Consider the following 22,588-nt stretch of genomic DNA (forward strand, 5'->3'; position numbering starts at 1 on the left):
CAGTATGCGTTTTCATTGTACTGATGTTTTCCTTTGCTGTGCAGAAGGCTTTTAGTATGATGTAGTCTCAGTTATTTATTTTTGCTTTTATTGCTTGTGCTTTGGGTGCCAAATCCAAAAAATCATTGCCAAGACCCATGTCAGGGAGATTCTCTCCTGTGTTTTCTTGTGGGGGTTTCATGGTTTCAGGTCTTACACTGAAGTCTTTAATCCATTTTGAGTTAATTCTTGTGAGTGGTGTAAGACAGGGGTCCAGTTTCATTCTTCAGCATATGAATGTGCAGTTTTACCAACACCATCTGTTGAAGGCTGTCTTTTTCCCTAATAAAGCATTATACTTCATGCCAGCGTCTCCCCACCCAGCTGGCCTGCACTGGTGTCTCATAGGTGGCCTGGGAGAATGGAGACTGGTGTGCTGTCCATCGAAAGTCAGATGTGCACCCTACCCTTGCCGGGGCTCTGTTCTGGGAGGACAGCTGCATTTCTATGGAAGACCTCTTACCTCCAGGGAATAGTTAGGCTTCGCCATACCTTAGGTACCGTATGTGCTTCCCGAGGGCTCTGTGTTATTAGGTGTACCTGTCTTCAATTTGTGTTTCTTTGCCCTTCCCAAATCCACCTAGGGCAAACAGTGTCTTTCTTAGAAATGGTTGAATGATGGGGCATCTCAATCCCTGAGTTTTCTTGTTCACTAGAACTGTAATGGAAACCCATCCCTTATCTCTAAAGGGAGGAGAGCAGACAGGGGCAGTTTAAACATCACTCCCTGCCTGCGTTGTTCAATTGGCTAGAAAACACCTTTCTGCAATTCTGAGAACTCTGCAGGTTGTAAGATCATTTTTTTTTTTAAAGTTTTATTTATTTATTTGTCAGAGAGAGAGAGAGAGCGCACACAAGTAGGGGGAGTGGCATGCAGAGGGACAAGCAGACTCCCCGCTGAGCAGGGAGCCTGATGCGGGGCTTGATCCCAGGACCTTGGGATCATGACCTGAGCCGAAGGCAGATGCTTAACTGTCTGAGCCACCCAGGAGTCCTGTGAGATCAATTTAATAACAGCTTTTAAGACGGGGAAAATGCTGAGCAGATTAAATATGCACATCAATTTAAAAATATACCATAATTTCAGAAACAAAAATGTGTTGTTTGGAATTCAAGATATATGCTATTTTGGAGTTATCTTCTAAGTGCTGGTGCTAAGAGTTATAATGGAGAAAAGTCAGACACAGTCCTTACCCTCATAGGGCTTTATCCTCTTACACTGCAGACAAACATTAACCAAGTCATTAATGAGAGAGTCACAAATGTGCTAAGGGCTTTGAACTTGAAATACAAAGCACTGTGGGAGTGGCCACCACGGGAACCTTGCATTCACTAACTCACCTCCTTTCCCATTTGGTACATGCCTGTGGAATCGGGCCCACCTTCCATTTCTTTGTTTGTATGAGACCTCTTTTATTGCCAGGGTCTTGCATTAGTCCTCACTGGAGCCCACACACCCAGTTCTGTACTTGCACACAATTTAAATGTTAGTTGAATGGGATTGAAGAATGAGATGTTAAGCCCCTTCAGCCCAGAGGGCCAAGCCTCATCCATCTGTGGTCCTTAGGGCCTGCCCCAGAGGCCGCTGAGTAACAGCACCCACGATCACTGTCCATGGAGCCAATGTCTGGGAGTCACTTCCTGTTTCCCTTTATGGAAGGTCAGCTAGTGTGTGGTAAGGCACCTACTAAGTGTCAGACCTGCTCTTGGTACTTTATAAGATGAGGAAACTGAGACTTTGAGAAGTGACTTGCCTAAGCTCATTTAACAAATAGGGGATAGTGAAGGGATTGGACCCCAGTTCTGTCTGGTGGCGAAGTCAATTCTCATTACACTGTAACACCTCGGCCCCAGACATAAGAGGTCAAGAAAACTGTGGTGAATAGAAGAATCTGGTTCCTTCTGAAAATCCCAAAGGGCTTTGTTTCTCATCACCAAACTCCTTCTTTTTTTTTTTTTAAAGATTTTATTTATTTATTTGACAGAGAGAGACACAGCGAGAGAGGGAACACAAGCAGGCTTCCCGCAGAGCAGGGAGCCCAATGTGGGGCTCGATCCCAGGACCCTGGGATCATGATCTGAGCCGAAGGCAGACACTTAACAAACTGAGCCACCCAGGCGCCCCTCACCAAACTCCTTCTGTTGCCCACAGGGATTATTTTGCATCTGCCTCAATGCCTCCTCTGCATCCAAACTGATCTCCCTGCTATCCTGGACACTCTTGATTAAATTTGCCCAGAAGACACCTTCCTGCTTTCTCGGTCTCCTGGTACACATACCCGAATGCCCCAGCCCCAGAAGTGGAGTCTGGAGTGTATTCCCCTCTGGCCGGGGGGAAATTTACTTGTGACAGAGAGAAGAATTGTGGGTAATGGTGAGCTAAGCTATTTGATAGGGTTCAACGTTAGGGGATTTGTCCGAATTCAATCCATATATCCTCAGGTCTCACTGGTCTCTGGGGACAAATGGGTTCCTATGAAAAGCAAAGAGCCTCTCTCACTGTTTCTTGCCACCACTTGTTCTCTCAGGCCCCAGCTCTGTTGCAGTTTGTCACAGTAGTTCCGGGGTCCCCAAGGTGCGGCTCACCAGTGAGACCAACCAGCAGCTGTCCGCTCCCATGGGGTTCTGTCTTTGCTTTTTGTCTCTTGACTTTCTGCTTTGGAAACTGTCTCCCACCTCACCGTTCCTCCCCCCCCCCCCCCCCAAGGCCCTGGCCCATCTTCCAGGCACATTAATTCTGTGGCGGAGCATCACTGCTACTTCCAGTCTGCACTCGTCCCCTCTTAGTGCCCCCGCCACTAATACTCTAAAGCAGTTGTGTTCAACCAGGCCGTTTCACTCCCTCGGGGACACTGGACAAGGTGTGGAGACTGGGTTGTCACCACAGGGGGTGGGTGCTATTGGCATCTAGTGGGTAGAGATCAGGAGTGCTGCCAAGTGCCCCACGATGCTCAGGACAGTCCCCCATGACAAAAAATCATCTGTCCCCAAAAGTCAGTAGTGCTGAGGTGGAGAAACCCTGCTCTAGAGCCAGGATATTCCGAATAAGCAGAGCTATAAAGTAGGAAAGAAAACCTCGCTCCCCACTTTGTGTTATGCTGTGATTTTAGAGGGGCCCCCACGTAGCGTTGCTTGCACCCTGTATCTTAGATAATTTTTTGAAAAGCAGCTTTCTGAGTTTTTGCTTATGGCCCATGTCCTCTCCCTGGGGTCAGGTCGTGGACAGCAGACAGGTCTTAGGGACAAGCACTGTTGTCTTTAAAACTGTTCCTTCCTCTGACCTTGAGGCTTGGCTCTTCTTGCTGGGTAAGGCCTGCTGGCCTGGCTCCTCTTCCCTTAGGGCAAGTTATTTTCAGGAGGCTCCTCAGGCCCTGAGGCAGATATGCTGCTAGCCCCCACCGGTTTGTCCTGCTGTGTCTGCACTCCAGTCTGGATTCCAGCTTACGCTCAAACGAGAGGATTTTTTTGTGAGTCGATGCCCAGGTGCAACAGAACTTGTATGAGCGCAGTTGAAGGGTAAAGCTTGTGGTTTACTTTCTGTGTCAGTTAGGACTCTTTTGGGAGCAAGTAATAAACATATCAACATCCACCAAAACAAAACACTAAGCAAAGACTGTATTGGTTTGGGGTGAGGCTGGGTTCAAGACTCACGTGGTGCCAGTAACCCGTGTCTCCCTCTTTCTCTCAAGCCCATTCTTCCATGTGGGTTTCATCCTTGGAAAGGGTCTCCCCTTGTACAGGTCAGACCACTGCCACAGACCCACCGTGCAGTTCCTAGACTCAAATCTACTGGGAAAGAGACAGACTCTTAAAATAGCTCCTGCAGACGGCCTGAGTGTCACTGGCTGGGGTCATGTGATGCCCCTGAACCAATCACATGGTCCCTGAGAATACAGAATGGTGATTGGCTCTGCCCGTGGTCACGTGCTCCTACCCAGACCACCAGGTCTGAGAGTGGGAGGGTGGGGTTCCTGGGAAAAAGAGCCCAATGGTGGGGAAAAGGCTGCTGCACGTGGTTTAGAATCTTAGGGGCTGTCAAACAAACTGTGGGATCATTAGGGAGACCCGGAAGACTCTCTAAGGAGGAATATGTCCTTTTATTTCTTTAAGATTTTATTTATTTATCCGAGAGAGAGAGAGAGAGAGAGAGAGAGTATGTGCGTAGGGGAGGGACAGAGAGGGGAGAGAGAGAATCTTAAGCGGGCTCCATGCTCAGAGGATCCCATCTGTGGACCCTGAGATCATGACCTGAGCTGAAATCAAGAATCAGTAGCTCAGTGGACTGAACCACCCAGGTGCCGCAAGAATATATCCTTTTAAAATGAGAAAGGATTGATGATTTTATCTTTAAGCAAATTGGAATGCATGGTGTGGGGAGCTGGGAGCTAGGAAGGTGTAGAAAGTTCTAAGGAAACTCTGATGAAAAGGAAATACTACCTGCCTGTTCCTCCAGTTATGCTTTTTATAGCCCCATAATTTGGAGTGTTTTTCCCTTCCTAAACCTTTCAGTACATGAAATTTATCAACACTTTGATTTTTGCTTGATGATATGCCAAGATGTATTCGACAGTAATGAGTACTTATATTTTTCTATATCTTAATTTATTCATGTTTTAGATTTTTCCTAAAACTGCTTGTGAAATTTCACATCTTCATTTCAGTAGGCAACTTTCTAAAACAATGTTTCATTATTTTCTTTGTAAAGTCGAAATGTGGCAATTAAAGTACTTTTAATTTCCATTAGACTTTAAAGTGCTTTTCTTCAACTTCATATCCAAGTACTTTTTAAAAGCATAATTTTAAAATAAAAAAAAATTTTAAGGAAAAAATGTCTTTGCACCTATTGCAGGATAGTAATGAGGCTTTTTAAAAGCCAGGCACCCAATTCAGTGCCTGACATGCAGTGGGCTGTTTATAAATAGAAACTCCCTTCTGCTCATTTTTAGAACCCTTAAAAATCTCTGATGAAAAAAAATTATTCACTGCAGTTTGTAGAGATAGTGATGTTCATGTGAGCCAGGAGGTTATAAGACTTGAACCTGCTTTATAGTTTCAGTTTAAATAAAATATATCATTTAATAATTAAAAATGAATTAAAGAACAAATTGTAAGAATTGGCCACAAATTATTGTTATATTTCCCATGCTCCATTTGAGAATAATATAGGTAAATGAGAGCAAAAACCAAAATGCCAAAGCTCCCTGGAGATCTTTCTTCTTCCCAGGTTAGTAAAAGTATCTGGGCAAAGTCATAGATTTTGTTCCTGAACAAATGAATAGCCTCGCTGGGGAGAGAAAACCTGGGCACTTGGAACAAGCAAGGAATCAATGAGCCCTACTTGTGTGATATTGACTACAGATGCCTAGGTTGTGGAGCAAACACCAATCAGTGTTGCCCTCACCAGGTTGGAAAGGTGAAGGAGTGAGGAAGAACACTGCAGGTAGAGGGTCATCCTGAGCAGTAACACCAAAGTCGGCAGGAGTCTGGCACTTATGGGGCACAAAGGACACCAGCCTGCCTGGAGGATAACGTATGTGATGAGAACCAAGGCAAGATAGTTACAGTGAGCCCATTCAATGGAGCACTTGAAAGCCGGGCAGAGGTGTTTGGATCTGATGCAGTGAGGAAGAAAGCCATGTTTGGGGAAGACTCATCTTCCTGTCATGATGTGGACATTCCAGACAGTGGAGAGAGACTGGAATCAAGGAGGCCAGCTGCGTGCTACTGCAATAATCTGGAAGTGAGGTGCATTAGACCTTTCCATTGGGAGCATAGGTGGAGGGCAAAGAGCTCTATGGGAAGATGTGTAAAAGGAAGAAGTGACAGGGCTTAGTGTCAGACTTGATGATAGGGGATGAAGGAGAAGGGAAAGGAAATAACTCACATGTTTTAAGGCCAGAGGCTAGAAAATGGGTGGCGTGACTGATATAGAGGAGAGAGTCAAGGAGAACCAGATTGAAGGTAATAAGTTCAATTTGGACATATTGAGTCTAAAGTGACTTGAGGGACTTCCAAGTGGAAAAGTTAGACTGCAGCTGGTTCTGCAAGGCTGTCTACATCTCTGTCTGAATCTCTTCCTCTCTTCCCCCCATGTCTTCAACACATCCTGTTCCCCATCCCATTGCTCAAGTTGAGGTCCTCCAGATAGTGTAGCAGTCGTGACCAATTTTCCTTCCTCCAGGCTCAGCCTCTTTAATCTGTCATCTTCCCCGTCTTTGAACTTTTTATCTTATTTTCATTATGCCCATAATTTCGTTTTCCAGATCACTAATTCAGTATTTATCTAGGAATAGTATAAATTGTTGGGAACTCCCTTTGCTTTTTTCTAAGAAAAGCAAGTAAAGGCTTTAGATTACTTTTGAATAACTTACGAGCGTTGACCGTTGTTTTCTTCAGTATAATGTCATTCTAAGACTGGACCATGAGGATGACTCGATTTAGAAGGACTGCATTGATTTCTGTTTCTGACTCTCCCACTAGATGTGAGGACTTGCGGGGCAAAGTATGCCTCTGTGAGTCAGCGGAGCCTGGTGACATGTCTGGTGCGTGTTGGGCATCAGCGGATACCGGGTAAGATGAACTGAAAGGAGCAGAGAGCTCGGTGTCCAATGTGAGCCACTCCAGTGAGGACAGATGTCATTTCTGAGGAGCATATGAGAGAGCAGGGAATAAGATGTTTCGATAAGTGGCCATCTCAGTGATGCACGAACCACCAGGTACTGGGTTTTTTCCCTGAACAGAAACTATGACACCATGTGGGTCAATAGTGGGGGGCCTGGGTAAGCCAGTCCCCGTACTGCATCTGTGGGATCCCTGTGTGAACCTGGGACTCATGAACTTTTCCACAGGGCTGGCTACCCTCTCATACATCCAGTTTGAATGGGAGTGCTGGAGAAAAATCAGTTTTGCTATTGTTTTACACCGAAGAAAAACTGCCTGAGAGGAAAATCCCTGGATGGAATTTTGATTTTTCTCAAGCTTCACATCCCCTGGTTCTAGTATGCTAAACTAAGCAAAACTGTTTCAAAATGGATTCTGTGCATTTAGGGTGGGATCAGGTCACACAAACAGGTTGTTGTCTTTATAGATGATGTGGTCCAAACACCATTGGAAAAGCCACCTCCTCCTGTAAATATCAAAAATGGTAATATGATTTAAAGCGAAACCAACTGCACCTACTCCCAGAACCTTGCAGGAACTTGTCAAAAGGGGGAAGCTTGAACTTGACTTCTTAGGAGAAAAAAGTAAGCTTAAACCTGCTTTTATCTGGGGAAAACTGCACAGACAGGAACCGGGGATTTAAGAGCCAGTTACTGCATTTCAGAAATACAAAATCAGATTGGCCCATTTGGAGTTCTTAAATGTATGCTTCCTACAGAAAACCCACAGCATTTCTGTCTTATGTGGCTGCTACAGAAGAGATTTTTGGATATTACCAACTACTTAAACATTAACAGTGAGCTACGTAGTGAGTAGGTTCTCAAGCTTAATCCTGTTCATTCTGGCTGTGTCCTTTCAAAATTGTTACCAAAATCCTTGTCATCTAGATTGTGGTTACAGATGATTATCCTAATTAAATTACTATTATTTTTCTCTTTTCCCCCCCTTTCTTTCTAAATACTCCATTGCACTTGTCAGATGCGTATTTTGGCAAAAGCTGTCTTTCTGAGGCAGCATAATTACCAGTCACAGCCTTCTGAGAGTGGTTTCCAACTTGGTGAGTGCAGCTGGGAAGATAATCATCTCAAAAATGCATTCAGAGGGCTAGGGAAGCTCTGGAAGGAGGCAGATCCCAAAGGCAAGGCTCTTCTTACTGGACTCCCTGCCTCCGGGCTTGAGCCCTTCACATGGATCCCCCACACTGTCCCAAGGCTGCCCTTGCCCACAGGGCACCATCCAAACTCCTTAACGAGGTGCCGATGGCTACCCATGATTCGCCCTCTGCCTCTCTTTGACCTGCTTTGTACTTGGCCACCAGCAATACCCCTTGGACATCTCTCTTCCCCACCTCCCCAATATCACCGCCAGAGGGCAAAGATGGTGCCTATCCCCTTCACCGCCGCATCCCCAGCTCTAGAGCAGAGCCTGGCACATCGGAAAGGTGCAGGAAATGCGCGTGGCGGCACGGCCCGCTCCCCAGGGGTCTGTTTTTCTCTGGCTCTGGAAGGAATTTTGATTTTTCTCAAGCTTCACATCCCCTGGTTCTAGTATGCTAAACTGAATCTAATGGAGTCTTCTCCATTGTTGTGTACTTAAAATCACTATTGAATCCCTTGAAATGCTTCAAGGATAACCTTGGGTTTCTGGCACCTTGTCTCTAAGGTTTCTTTTGTAATTAGAATAGCTAACAGCTTGGTCACCCTGCCTCAAGCTTTCACCTCTAAATAAAATCCATTGAACTGAAAAAAAAAAGAAAAAAGGAAAAGGGCACCTGGGTGGCTCAGTCAGTTAAGTGTCTGCCTTTGGCTCAGGTCATGATCCCAGGGTCCTGGGACTGAGCCCCGCGTAGTCAGGCTCCCTGCTCCCACTCCCCCTGCTTGTGTTCCCTCTCTCTCTGTCAAATAAATAAATAAAATATTTTTAAAAAATCAGCCATTTTCAGCCCAACTTGTCTGTCCTTCAAAGAAGGGGAGGCACAGCAGGGGTGTGAATAGTATGTTTCGTCTTTTGTCTCTGTCACGTGTGTTCCATATCAGCCCTCTGCTAACACGCAGTGAACACACCCCGAGATAACAGCATCTGTTCTGCAGTCCGGGGCTCCCACTGCAGCTCAACCTTCTGTCCTCTTGACTGGCCTCCTGGGTGCCCCTTAGCTCTGGTCTCAGACCCTTTAGGGGTTGCTACACTCTGACCAGATCTGGGACAAAGCGGTCCATGTGACACGTTGCTCTTTGATGACACTCTCTTGTCGCTATGGTTTTCTGCATTCTTTTCCATCCACCCAGTGCCCTCCCTCGCTCTCCAGAAAGGATCTGAAATCAGCCTTTGCACCTCGCTGTGCCTGGGGGTGGGGGGTTGTGAAATCAAGCCCGACTGTGTGCCAGGCACACCTGTTCTGTTCTTCGATCACCACTGTTTGATGCCAGCATCAGAATTCTCATTTTATATCCAAGGAAATCGAGGCTCAGTGAGGCTAAGGCATGGGGCAATGACAGAGACGGTAGGTGGGAACAAGATGTCTTTCGAGTCACACGGATCTGAGTGTTGAGTCCTGGCCGCACTGTGGGCTGTTTGTTCCTCTTTGAGTTACTGCTTCTCTGAGGCAGTGAGTAAAATGGGAGTCATCATAGTGGAGAGTTTGACAAACAAACAATAAATGTTATTATTTTGTCACTTCAAGAAAGGTCACACGGCTTGCAAGGGGCAGAGCTGAGCTTTGACCCCAGGCCTGCCTGGCTCCAGAAGCAGTGCCTGCCCCACTCTAGCACATTCCTCCTGGGCGTACGGTCGCCAGGCATCAGTGAGACATGTTGAATGAACATAGACTTAAGTCATTCAACTCACAGACTCGTAGGGCCCCAAGAGATTCAGTGTCAAAATAGAGTCAGGTTCAGGGCACTGGGTGGCTCAGTCGGTTGAGCGTCTGCCTTCGGCTCAGGTCATGATCCCAGGGTCCTGGGATCGCGTCCTGCATCGGGCTCCCTGCTCGGTGGGGAATCTGCTTCTCCCTCTGCCACTCCTCCCTGCTTGTGTGCTCTCTCTCTCAAATAAATGAATAATATCTTTTAAAGAAATAGAGTCAGGTTCAGAGAGATGGAATGAAGAAAAAAAGTAATTCAAATCTTGTGTCTCACAAAGAAAAGTATCACAAGGGAAGGAGTTTATTTTTTCAGCTTTACTGAGGTAAAGCTGACAAAATTGTAAGATATTTAAAGTGTTCGGGGCGCCTGGGTGGCTCAGTCAGTTAAGCATCTGCCTTCGGCTCAGGTCATGATCTCAGGGTCCTGGGATTGAGCCCCGCATCGGGCTCCCTGCTCAGCTGGGAGTCTGCTTCTCCCTCTCCCTCTGCTCCTCCCCACCCCCTCGTGCTCTCTCTCTCAAATTAATAAATAAAATGTTTAAAAAAAAAGATATTTAAAGTGTTCAATGTGACTTGAAATCCATTATAAAAGGATCCCACCATTGAATTAAGTAGCACATTCATCACCTCACATATTTACCTTTTGTCTGTGTGTGAGAGAGAACACTCAAGTTCTACTGTCTTAGCAAATTTTCGTGATCCAGTGCAGTGTTACCTACTACAGTCACCACGTTATACATTAGATCCTCACACTAAGCACCTTACAGCTGAAAGGTTGTCCTTTACCCACTCTTCCTATTTCTCCCACTCCCAGCCCCTGGCAGCCACTTTTCTAATCTCTCTGAGTTCAGCTTTTTCTTTTATTTCCTTTTCTTTCTTTCTCTCTATCCTGTTTTTTTTTCCCCCCCCAGATTCCACATAAAAGTGTCTTTTTCTGTCTGGTTTGTTTCATTTAGCATAATGCCCTCCAAGTTCATCCATGTTGTCACAAATGGCAGGAGTTTGGAAGGAGTTTACTTTTGATGCACAACAAAACTTCTTGGAAATCTTCTGACTCGCAGACATTTTTTTTTTTTTAAAACAAACCAGGCAGTGGCCCCTCTCTCCCCAAATCTCTCTCCTCTCTCCTTCTGCCCATACCACTCTTCTGCTTCCTATTCCTTCTCCACCTAAACCCTATTAAATAAATCAACTGAATGTCGCTCTTTTCTTTGACTTCCTTTCCACTGGGTTTTTTTTTGTTTGTTTTTGTTTTTTTTTTACATGGATTCTTAAACCCAGAAGCAGCCGTGAGGTCATTCTAGCAAACAAGAAGCCTTCCTGCTCTGAAATGATTGGGAGAAGTGGACAGAGGTGAATTTAAGTTACCACGTCACTCTCCTGGAATTAACTCAATTTTAAGACTTAGTGCTAATTGCGGCGTAAAGGTTACTGTTCCCCCGGGGCAAGGAATTTCAAGCATCAGCAGAAAGGAGGGAACATTTTGGAGGCTTGGAGGGTCTTTCCTTTTCTACACAAAGTTGGCCCTGGAGATTTTCCATCCTGGAATCAGAGGCCCAAGGGTCAGGCCATCAGCATGTTTCCAGGGCCCCATCATCAAAGCTCCCCTTCCTAGCAGCAGTGCCGCCATCTGCAGAGAGAGGAAGGGACAGCCCAGTGTGACTCACCTCTCTGTACCGTCGCCAGCCCCCAGGCAGCATTGCCCAGCCTTGTTACCAACCCTTCTTGTTCCTCGGCTCAGGGTGCCCTTAGCTGAGATCGTCAGAGGACTGCTTTCACCAGAGGGCTGTGATGTTCACAATGAGCTGCCATCCCTTTGTTTGGCAGCACAAACCCCTAAAGTGAAAATGGAGTCTGGGGAGAGCTACAGTACTGTCTTTGTCTTTGTATTTAGCCCTGGGTCCTGGAAAGACGCCGGCCTTGACTGGGGGCCCTTGGGAGCCACAGCAACCCGGAAAGGATGTGGGGAGAGTGATCTGCATCATAGGACAGGGCTGTCGGAGGCTGATTTCACTGTTTACGTGCACTTTCCTTCACTCCCTGATAATTGCACAGTAATCAGAACAGCAAGCATGGTTCACATTTGCACTTGCTTCCTTTGGAATTTCAGCCATTTGGTACAGGAGGGAGAAAACACTCAACGGATAGAGGTCTGTATGGCGGCTTCTCCTTGCAGTGATGGTACTAGCTCTGGCATCCTCCTCAGTGCTTCAGGACCATTTCTTGAATGCCTAATATATGCCAAGCATGGTAATGAACAAGACAGGCATGGTCCTTGTCTTCATGGAGCAACCAGGCTAATGGGACAGGCGGGCATAGAACAAAAAATTCCAACTGGGCTGGTTGCTCCCAAGAAGTACAAGGTGCTATGGGACAGAACTAGGGGAACCTGACCTAGTGGGAGGAAGGAGTCTGGGAAGCCCCCTTGCCCTCCGCCTGCAAGGAAGTCATGTTTAAGTTGAGGCAGAGAACTAACCAGGCCAAAGGAGGAGCAATCTAGTAGAAGGGACAGCATGATAAAGGCAGTGAGGTGCCTTCGATGCCTTATAAGGCTGGAACATAGGGAACAGTTGGGACAGCATACACTCATGAAGCCAGGAGAGGCAAGAGTGCTCACATAGAGCCCTGCGGGACATGTGGGGATTTGGGACCTTTATCCCAAAGGCGTGGAGAAGTCAGTGAAGGGATGGGCTAGGATCTGATGCCTAGTCCTAAAAGATTGTCCTGGCTGTGCAGTGGAATCCCCAGGCCGTTATCCCTTTGTTCCGCAGCCTCTCTCGTCCCCTTGATTGGATCACCAAGTGTCTGCAACGCTGTGGTTTTGTTTGCTTCCCTGGAATTCTTTCCCATCCCGGATCAAGCAGTCATGATCCCACCTGGAGCAGAGACTGCCCGAGGCCAGCTGGCTGCACCCCTGAAACGGGAGATGTTGAGTGCAGAAAATGAGCCTTGGCCGTGGCTTCTGAGTGTTCGAGGACAAGTGATGAATGTGTAGTGGGTGACCCAGAGGGCTGCGCACCTGGCAGAACCATTTCAGGGTTCCGAGGGGTAGAAAATGCACCAAGGTAGTTTAATTAAATACACTCATCTTCTCCCTGTCTGTACTTCATTGCCACCCATTTGAATCTGTTGGCAAGTTACTTGAATTTTAAGTATTCTTCTTCTTCTTCTTTTTTTTTTTTTTTTGAAGATTTTATTTATTTATTTGACAGAGAGAGAGCACAAGCAGGGGGAGCTGCAGGCAGAGGGAGAGGGAGAAGCAGACTCCATCCCAGGACCCTAGAATCATGACCTGAGCTGAAGGCAGACGCTTAACTGCCTGAGCCACCCAGGCGCCCAGATTCTAAGTCTTTCTAAAGACCAGCTCCACCCTGAGGAGTAAGACCTTTGAGCTGTGGAATTATCTTTTAAACAACAAACAAAAAGTCTTTCATTTATTTTGATGATACCATACACCTCTGTTATTGCCTAGCCTTGAAAAGGGAGAACATGATTCATTGTAGGTTTTCTTTTTTTTTTTTTTCTTCTAAATGATGGGAGTAAACACAAATGCATTGAAAGCAAAGGTTTTAGAGTCTGACAGACCTGGGGTGGAAGCCTGGCTCTGGCCCCAGCTGTAGGACCTCAGGCAGAGTACTTAAGCTCCGTGAGCCTCAGTCTCCTCTTCTGGGAAAATAAGGGATTGTAAGACCTACTTATATGGTTGGTGTGACAGAGAAATAGAGTTGGGAACCAAATTCCAATGCCATGCTCTTAGCTACCAGTCCTTTCAGGAGTCCTCCTGTCTTTAGATCCTCAGTTCTTAGCATGGGCTGGCACTCAATGGGAGCCCACAAATGTGAGTTTCATTTCATTTCTTTTATTATCTTCATGTCAGCAATGCCCAGTCTTTCCTTCTAAACATTGTGCAAGAATCCTCTCCTCTGTGGGGACTAACCATGCCTGATTTCAGTCATGTAAGTGATCCCCAGGTTCTAACCAACATCTAGAATTAGTTCCATCCACATTCACGGTTAGGATGCCCCAGTGAATTGTCTGACGGCCCTACAGAGAGTTAGACATCTCATCTCTTGATTTTAAAACGGTTGACCTTTCTTTGTAGAATGGACTAATAGCAACGTGTTAAGCAACAGCTTGTGGGCTGTTCTTGTTCTTGTGTGTCGTTATATTTGATTACTATTTTTGATAGCGTATTTGATGATCAAATATAATCTAATAACTACAAGTTAAATAGCCAGATATTCTACGTGGGTCCAGAGCCACTACTAATGAGAAAAGGCAGAATATGACATAGCTCTATTTTTAAAAGATCATTTTTATTTCAGAAGTAATATATTTTAAAAGGAGACATGTTATAGATAAGGCCCCATTAACCACCCTCTGATCTTGGTTCCCTGCCTTTTCCTCAGAGACAAACTTCGTTATCAGGTTGTTGGGTGTACACATACACACATATATACATACACATATATGTATACATATAAATACATATATATACATAAAGATATATACACACACGTGTGTATTGCTGTGCGAAAAAATATAATAACGTATATAACAGTGTTTTTCCTACATAAAAGCTGTCATTTTTAATATATTTATCCTCCACTTGCCTTACACTCATTATTATATATTGGACTTCTTTTTGTATAAATCTTTATAGTTTTAAATTGTACAGAATTCTGTAGGATAGGTAAAGCACAGTTTATTTAGTAAATTGGCTTAGTAAACTGATTGGTCTGCTGGTTCCATTTTCCACTGTTTCAGTGGTATAAAGAGTGTCCTCAACAGGCCTCTTTGTGCAGTGATAAGAGCTTTTCCACAGTGGACACTGACGACTGGAATCGCTGACTCATGATGGTGTGCACATTTTAAACTTGAATAGATTCTGCTAATTGTCCTCCAAAATAGTTTGATTTACACTCCCAGCAGCAACCTATGAGAGAACCCATGGACCCACACCCTTTCAACATTGAATATTATCAGACTTAACTTTTGCCATTCTGATAGGTAAGAAACAGTATTTTGTTTTTTAAATTTTGCACGGCTCTGTTTTTCAGTAATTTTTAAATAAACTGTGAAGTTTCCAATTAAGGGACAGAAGCATAAAGAATTCAGGTAGGCAAATGCTTTATATCCACTAATAGCAGCCCAGTGCTAGACAGGGTAGGCACTTATAGATGCTAGAGGATTGATTGATTGCTTTGGATCATTTTAAAATGTCAAGAATTAAAACAATACAATTGACTTAAATCTCCTAATTCTGATTGAGCCACATATACTTCTTCTGTCTAATAAGGATGTCTTGCCTAATTTCTAACATCCACCTAGGAGGACGATTTAGTGCAGCTACAGCCAGCCTGGAAAGAGCCTGCTGAAAAAGCTAGTTGTACTAAACTCAGAAAGTGTCAAGGAGTAAAAAAAAAAAACAACCACCAGGAAACAAGCTGCCACTTCCTTAAAGGGCTAACCATCCCCCAAAATGAACCAAGGAATAAAAGAAAACAGAGAGGAAAATTTCATTGGGTGACTCTTTCCCTAAAGAAAAATTTCACTAAGTAAAAGAGTGAAGGGCAGGCCATGAAGACTAGCATGGGGCCAGGCATCTTGGGAGCAGCATTAGGGTGCAACCCTGGAGTGTTTTTAAAACCCTAACTGATTAGATCTGCTGACTTTGTGGGAAGAAGCCAGGCCACAAGCCAGCACACCTTGTCTGCACACATAAGGAAGTGGGGTAGGAATGAAAGATCAAAGTAAGCCTCCCCATTCAAGCAGAAATGGGGCCATGATGGGCAGGGCCATGGCCAAGGATGGCAGCAGGCAATGGAGGGGCCTCCTGGGACTCCACCCTATTCCCGGGACTGCCTTCCCAGCCATGCTAAGGGCGCCACTTGTCGGGGATTGCCTGGGATTGCTCAGGTAGACAATTCCCTGGAGAGGCAGTTTCAGCCTGAGTAAGAAGGTGGGATCCGGACTGGGTTTCATGGAAAAGGAAGGGAAAGTTAGATGCACGGATGGATATGATGCATTGTCTTCTAAATGTTTGCTGCCTCGCCTCGCCCTCTACCTGTCACAGATAATTGTCAACACCAGTCCAAATTCTTGTCTTCTGTCTCCCCCCGCCCCCGCCAATGGGAATTCAGCCTTTGCCATCCATCTCCCATTACCCTCTCTGGTGTGGACCTGGAGGGTTTAGTGCAGACTGGGAGAGGCAGGAAGAAAGGGAAAGTGGGTGGAGGGAAGATTTCGCTGAGAGACCGCCATCCTCCTGCACCATAAGCTCGGGTGTAACCCAGCACCCAGCAGAGTGCCTGGCACGTCGTAGGCACGGAACAACTGTTTTTCAAATGACTGGCTAATTCTAAGACAGGGGATAAAAGAACAAATAAGTGATCACTTATGATGATGAGGAAGAAGCATGTGAAGGAGGGGATCAAAGCACGTGAAGGAGGGGATCAAAGGGAGAGAGGGAAAAGCAAGACTGACAGATTCTAACAGTATCAGCACGGAGAAGGAGAGTGAGATCTTGATCTTTCCTTCTGTCTGCCTCCCAGTTCATTAGCTTGTTTGTTGTCCTTGGGTGTCTCTGGGGAGAGAGGCATCCAGGCCTGCCTGAATTCAGTGCGGACAGACGGGACTCCCCTTGGTTCTCTTGGGATCCTTTCAGTTCAGCTGTTGCTCTCAGCAGGAGTCTTTCTTGCACGCTGCGGAATACCAGGGGGAAGCCATTTGCACCACCAATCCCCATTGCCAAGGGCAGATGTGATAGGCTGGCAACTCATCTCAGGGAACAGGGGCCCTCTGACACCCTACTACCCAGGACCCATGGCCTTTGGCAACTGTTAGACTTGAATTGCCGTTATCCCTGTAGATGTACGAGTCCATCGGTCAGTCTCTCTCCCTGACCAGGAACAGCCCATTGCTGTTCAAAGCCAAATGTGCTTCTTTCTTTTCTTTAGTCAATATAATATTCCAAAATGCGTTGCTGACATTTTTTTAAATTACAGCTTTATTGAGCTATAATTCACATACTATACAATTGACCTGCTTAAAGTGTACAATTAAATGGTTTTTAGTATATTCTCAGAGTTGTGAACAATCAATTTCAGAACATGTTCATCACCTTAAAAAGAAATCCTTTGTTAGTAGTCATTCCTTATTTCCCCCCCAACAACCCCAGCTCCAGGCAATCATTAATCTCTTTTTCTGTCTAGAGATTTACCTATTTCTGCACATTTCATATAAATGGAATGGTATACTATGTGACCTGTAACTGGCTTCTTTCACTTAGCATAATGTTTTCAAGGTTTATCAGTGTTGTAACATGTATCAGTACTTTGTTTTCTTTATTGCCAAATAATATTCTATTGTATGTGTATACCACATTTTATTTATCCATCTGTCATTGTTGGATATTAGGGGTGTTTCCATTTTGGGGCTACTATGAATAATGCTCTGTGAACACTTATGTACAAGTCTTTGTGTGGACGTGGGTTTTCATTTCATTTCATTTCATAGACGTAGAGTGGAATTTCTGGGTCATATGGTAACTCTACGTCTAACCTTTGGGGGAACTGCCAGACGATGTCTAAAGTGGCTGCACTGTTTTTCCAGCAGTGAGTGAGGGTTCCGAATTCTACGTATATTCGCCAGCACTTGTTATTATCTGCCTTTTTCTATTAAAGCCATTCCAGTGGGTGTGAAGTAGTATCTCATGGTTTTGATTTATATTTCCCCAATAGCTAGTGATGTTGAACATCTTTTCATGTGCTTATTGGCCATTTGCATTCTTGTTTGAAGAAATGTGTATTCATATCCTTTGCCTATGTTTTCATTTGGTTAATTGTCCCTTATCAGATATAAATTTGCAAAAATTTTCTCCTGTTTTGTGGATTGTCTTTTCACTTTCTTTATGATGTCCTTTGAGGCACAAAAGTTTTAAATTTTGGTGTCCAACCAAAATTTTGGTTGGGGGTTTGATGCCCAATTGCTATTGTTGTTTGTGCTTGTGGGATCATTTTTAAGAAACCATTGCCTAATCCAAGGTCATGAAGATTTATGCCTGTGTTTTCTTTTAAGTGTTTTATAGTTTTAGCAATTACATTTAGATTTTTTATCCATTTTGGGTTAACTTTTGTATATGGTATGAGATAGGGGTCCAGTTTCATTATTTCAAATGTAGATATCCAGTTGCCCCACACACTAGTTGAAAAAACTCTCCCCCGTCTCCCCCCCACCAAAAAAAAAAAAGAAGAAAAAACTCTTTCTCCATTGGCACCCTTGTTCAAAATCAATTGACAATAAATGTAAGGGTTGCTCACCATTTTTAAAGGACTTCCTGATACTAGCCTTACAAAAAGCCGCATACCAGCTTCTTACACATAGTGTGTGCTCAGAAATTACTCATCACATTGAAGAAATGACAGCTCCCTCTCCATTTTAGTTCATTTTGAAAAATAAGGAGACAAATTCTAAGTGACTGGGTAGTTGCAGTTTATTTAATATATACCTCAGTTCGGGCAAAATTATCATCAGCCACGTGCTCAGGGCCTAAGCCCAGACGCTGATGAGCCAGAGTTTTCATCTGATGTGGCTTTAGGAGATTCTTCCCAAATAGACTGCTAGTGTCTTATACTTTGGTTTTCAGTCATCGAGGGTCTGACTTGCAGGTGGTTTCAGTGACTTCGGACACTGAGATCACCTTCACCAAAGAAAGCCAGATGCTTGGGTTACAGAGGAGTTGCCCCTTGTCCTGCTCTCCACATGGCTTCCACTATCATTTTTAATTTCTCTGTGCTGACCCCCTCCCAGCTCCATTTCCAAAATAGCAAGAAACTGGCAAGAAGTCATCGGTTGCAAGTTCTCAGCAAGCTTTGGACACAGCTGTTTCCTATCTTTTGGCAAAGTCGGTGATTTGGCTTGTCTTCTGGATGGAATGAAAATTTTGTGAAGGATGTCAAAAAAAGACATACCCCAGGGGCACACAGATGTCTCTCAATTTCCTACTACAGAGTTCACTGTGGAAAGAAATATAGTTGGGCATTTTGCATGTAACCCTCAAAACTAGCATGAGCATCAGTTTCCATGTCAGGAGCCTAAAAGTGCAGTTTTTAGAATTCCATGTCTCAGAATCACTGGAAGTGGGTAGGGGTGGAGGGAACTTGTTAAACTGCATACTCCTGGGCCCCTACTGAATCAGAAGTTCTGGGGGTTGGACACAGGGATCTGCATTTTATCGGACACCCAGGTGGGTCTCATGCCCACTAAAATTTGAGAACTGCCTACTTCGGATTTTTTCTTTGAAGGTTATGTGAATACTTGCTAAGACCACAAGCTTTGGAAACATACAGAACCTGCATTAAACTTGTTTCTTCTGCTGTAAAATAAGAGTCACTCTCCCATCTTTCAGATTTGAGAGGGCTGGCATGGAGTAGAATTGCAGGTGCAGCTTAGGGTCTAGCACAATGCAGCTTTCACAACAATGTCCCCCTGCCTGGGGCACTTGGCACCCAGTAGGGTTGTCAGATAAAATTCAGGAATTTCAGAAAAACAACAATAATTTTTTTAATACAAGCGTGGCAGCAATGCTGAGGCCAGTTTCCAGGGTGTAGGGCTTAGGAGACCAAGCTCTATGGAGGGATTTGGGACATTGTGCTTGGATAGATAACCTCTGTGACTCAACATCCAACCCTCCCAGAAAGTCTGAGAGCCTCCCAGAGCATTTAAATGAATTGCTTTCCTACTTTAGTTCCCTAGAGTCAATTTCTGTTGCTTGTAGCTGAGAACCCTGACTGATGCAGCATCTATAACTTCCTGCTCGACAACTTGCCATCTGTCCTCTGTTCCTACCACTCTGAGCCTTCCCAGAAGTCACCAGGAGCCTCCTAATTGCACGGTCTCTCTGGCTTTTCTTGGTTCTGTACATTTTTTTGGTGGAGGAGTGTCTAGAGGACACAGTGCACCCATGGCGACCCTGCGGGGAGGCAGCTAGGGGAACAAAGACCTGACCTCAGTACGCTACTCTAGACCCCTCTGCTCGGGAGCTAGTGGTACCCATTGGCAAACCCAAACAGAAACCAGTGGATGGGGGAGCCTGTTGACGTGGTTTCTTCAGGTCAGTGTCCTGGGACATAGAACAGGGTAGGGAGGAGGGGAAAGTGAGTGTGGAGGAACAGAAGGAATATATCCGGCATGCAGGCTACATACACTGTCCTAGGTGGACGTGTGTGTTCTTGGGATCACTGCTCCCTCGGCTGCGCTGGGGTTGTGGCCTTACCAGCTCTGCCTAGTCAGCCAAGCCTCCCTCTCTTTGTACATCAAACACACTGTGCTTCTGATGCGTGCCTCGTGGCAAATAATTTCTCAACACTCTGGGAAAGGATTTTGTTTGTTTTCCTTAAGTTTGATTAAAAGCAAACGCAGGCTAACACCCCAAAAGAAAGATAGGCAAATGACTTGACAGTTTTAAAAAAGCCCCACACAATTAGCCAATAGGCACATAAATTATATGGTATCTCTAGTAAATCAAGAAGTGTAAATCCAAGCAGCGAGATACTTTATTTTGCCTCTTAAATTGGCAAAGATGAGAAACAAAAAAGAAAATATTCAGGGTTTGTGCAGGTTTGGGGAATATTGCCATTTCATATACTGTTGGCAGAGGGCAGTAGGGTAATTGGAGATTTAGAGAGGTAAATCTGGCAAAGTATTGCAAAAGACTTTACAATGTGCCTATCCTTTGAAATCTTGAAGTCATTGTTCCATATTTTCTTACATCCATTGGTTGTTGATAAAAAGTCTAATGTCAGTCTCATTCCGTTTTTTGTTTTTGTTTTTGTTTTCCTCTTCTGAAGCTTTTCTCGTTATTGACAGGGTTTGAATTTTCACTAAGCTCTATCTAGGTTGGCTTTTCTTTTCATTGGTCTTGTCAAGTTTTTGGTAGGCTATTTCAATTTGGGGTTTCACATCTTTCTTCATTCAGTTCTGAGAAATACTATTATTTCTGTGAATAACACTTCCCTTCATTTTTCTCTACTCTCTCCTTCTGGAACCAATCTTCGATTGAGGTTGTAATGTCTGGATTTTGATCCTGTGTTCCCAACGTGTTTTTCATACCTTCACTTGCTCCTTCCAGGAGAATCCCTAGGGCAGCTCATTCACTTGCTCTTTATGTTTGTCCTGCTATTCAGCTTCTCTACTGAGTTTTTAAAAATTCATTTCAACAGTTAATATTATTATTAAAATTATTATTTCAAATATCTTTAGTCACTCTTGTCCTTGTTTTGTGCTTACCTTATCTTCCCTCATTTTTCTGGGCAGATTAACTACACTTATTTAAGATTTTCTGCTACATACCTTATTAGCTACATTTCCTAGGGTCTCCACCGTAAAGTTTGCTGTCTCTCTTCTATGGTATTGGCCTTCTCCAAATGTTTGTTTATTCTTGTTTTGTGCTAATTTCTGTAACTGAAATTTCATGTAGAACGTCAGCTGCACCTACTTCTTTTAAGAAGCCCACTTGGAAGGCAGGGATGGAAACTATTGGCCTAACTCTTGGCACTATTTCCAGAGTCAGCCCTCATGGTGTGGATTTTCTCTTTCTCTTTCTCTCAGGGGTCACCAGCCCTTGAGAGTACTGCTCTTCTCTCTGCGACAGGCCCCTCTCTGTGCTGTTTCTACTTGCAACAGTTCTGACACCAAATGTGTGGGATTTTTTTCCCACCAAATCAACCAGTTCTCCAACTCTCCGGATACTGACTGGGTGTCCTACAATTCAGCTCAATTCTGACACCAACTACCTGGAGTCAGCACAGCCCCCACAGGTGAAGGGCTCAGTCCCACAAGACTGTCCCCCACTTCAGATGCCAGTCCTAAGTCCTAGGTCGCCGCCTGTACGTGTGACCAATCAGCTGTAAGTTGGAGTTCTTATATCCCCTCCTCAGGTTCAATAATTTGCTAGCATGGCTCACAGAACTCAGGGACACTTTACTTATGTTTGCCAGTTTATTGTAAAGGATATTATAAAGGATACAAATGAACAGCCAGGTGAAGAGGTACATAGGGCGTGGTCTAGAAGATTCGTAAGTGCATTCTGTTCCTGGGGAGTTGGGGTTTGTCACCCTCTTGGCACATGGATGCTTTTACCAACCTGGATGCTCCCCCAATATTGTTATTTAAGGGTTTTTTTAATTGGAAGTTTCATCATGTAGGCATAATCAAATGACTCAATTTCCAGCCCCATCCTCCTCCCCAGAGTTTGGGAGGTGGGGCTGAAAGTTCCAAGCTCTTAGTCAAGATTAGGTTTTTCTGGCAACCGGCCCCTATCCTGAAGCTATCAAGGGGACCTCCAAGAGTTGCCTCATTAGAATAAATGGCGCTCCCGTCTCTCCTGTCACTCACAAAATTCCAAGGAATTTAGGAGCTCTGTGTCATGAACTGGAGCAAAGACCAAATGTTATAACAAAAGATGCTCCTATCCCCCTGTCACTCAGGTAATTACCAGGGTTTTTGGAGATCTGTGCCGGGAACTGGGGGGAAAGACCACCTATGTATTTCTTGTTCTGTCACAACATCCCACCTCACAGACCGCTCTGTGACTGCTGACCGGCCTCAGCTGCTGAGGAGTAGGATGACTGGTCCACCTGGTTGCCCTTGGCCCCCTGTAGCTGCTGCAGAGCTTCTGCCCGCTTCTGGTCTCCCACCTGCTCGTCCCGCTCATGCTTCCTGGGCCGCCTTTGCTCTGTCCAGTCAGGTACTCTTCAACCAAGTATTCCTTGATGTAGCCCTCTTGCTTTTCAGTGAGGCTATTTATTTAAACCTCATTCTATCATTTCTTGGCATTTGTTATGGAAGGAACACATGCTCAGTCCAACACCTGCAGGTGGAGTGGTGTAAAAAACTGTATAACCTTCAAACCAGTGACTCCACTTACAGGAATTTATCCTAAGGAGGTAATTAAGAATATAGTTTTAAGGGGCACCTGGGTGGCTCAGTCCACTGACGTCAAACTCTTGATTTCAGCTCAGGTGGTGA

At 44.8% G+C, this 22,588-nt stretch overlaps 1 protein-coding gene across 7 annotated transcripts in view; it reads left to right on the plus strand.

Annotated features, from left to right (window-relative positions):
- The window catches only part of BAALC (BAALC binder of MAP3K1 and KLF4), an 84,180-nt gene that overhangs the window by 39,125 nt on the left and 22,467 nt on the right, over positions 1-22,588 (plus strand). Inside the window, exon 2 of one of the 7 annotated variants that reach the window (XR_004300817.1) lies at positions 22,141-22,307. The exons of the other annotated variants lie outside the window; for them this stretch is intronic. The gene's annotated coding sequence lies outside the window, so the exon portion shown is untranslated. The remainder of the gene's footprint in view (positions 1-22,140; positions 22,308-22,588) is intronic. 7 annotated transcript variants of the gene reach the window in all.

The sequence above is a fragment of the Phoca vitulina genome, unplaced genomic scaffold, assembly GCF_004348235.1.
Source record: "Phoca vitulina isolate PV1807 unplaced genomic scaffold, GSC_HSeal_1.0 scaffold18, whole genome shotgun sequence".
Taxonomy (NCBI): Eukaryota; Metazoa; Chordata; class Mammalia; order Carnivora; family Phocidae; genus Phoca; species Phoca vitulina.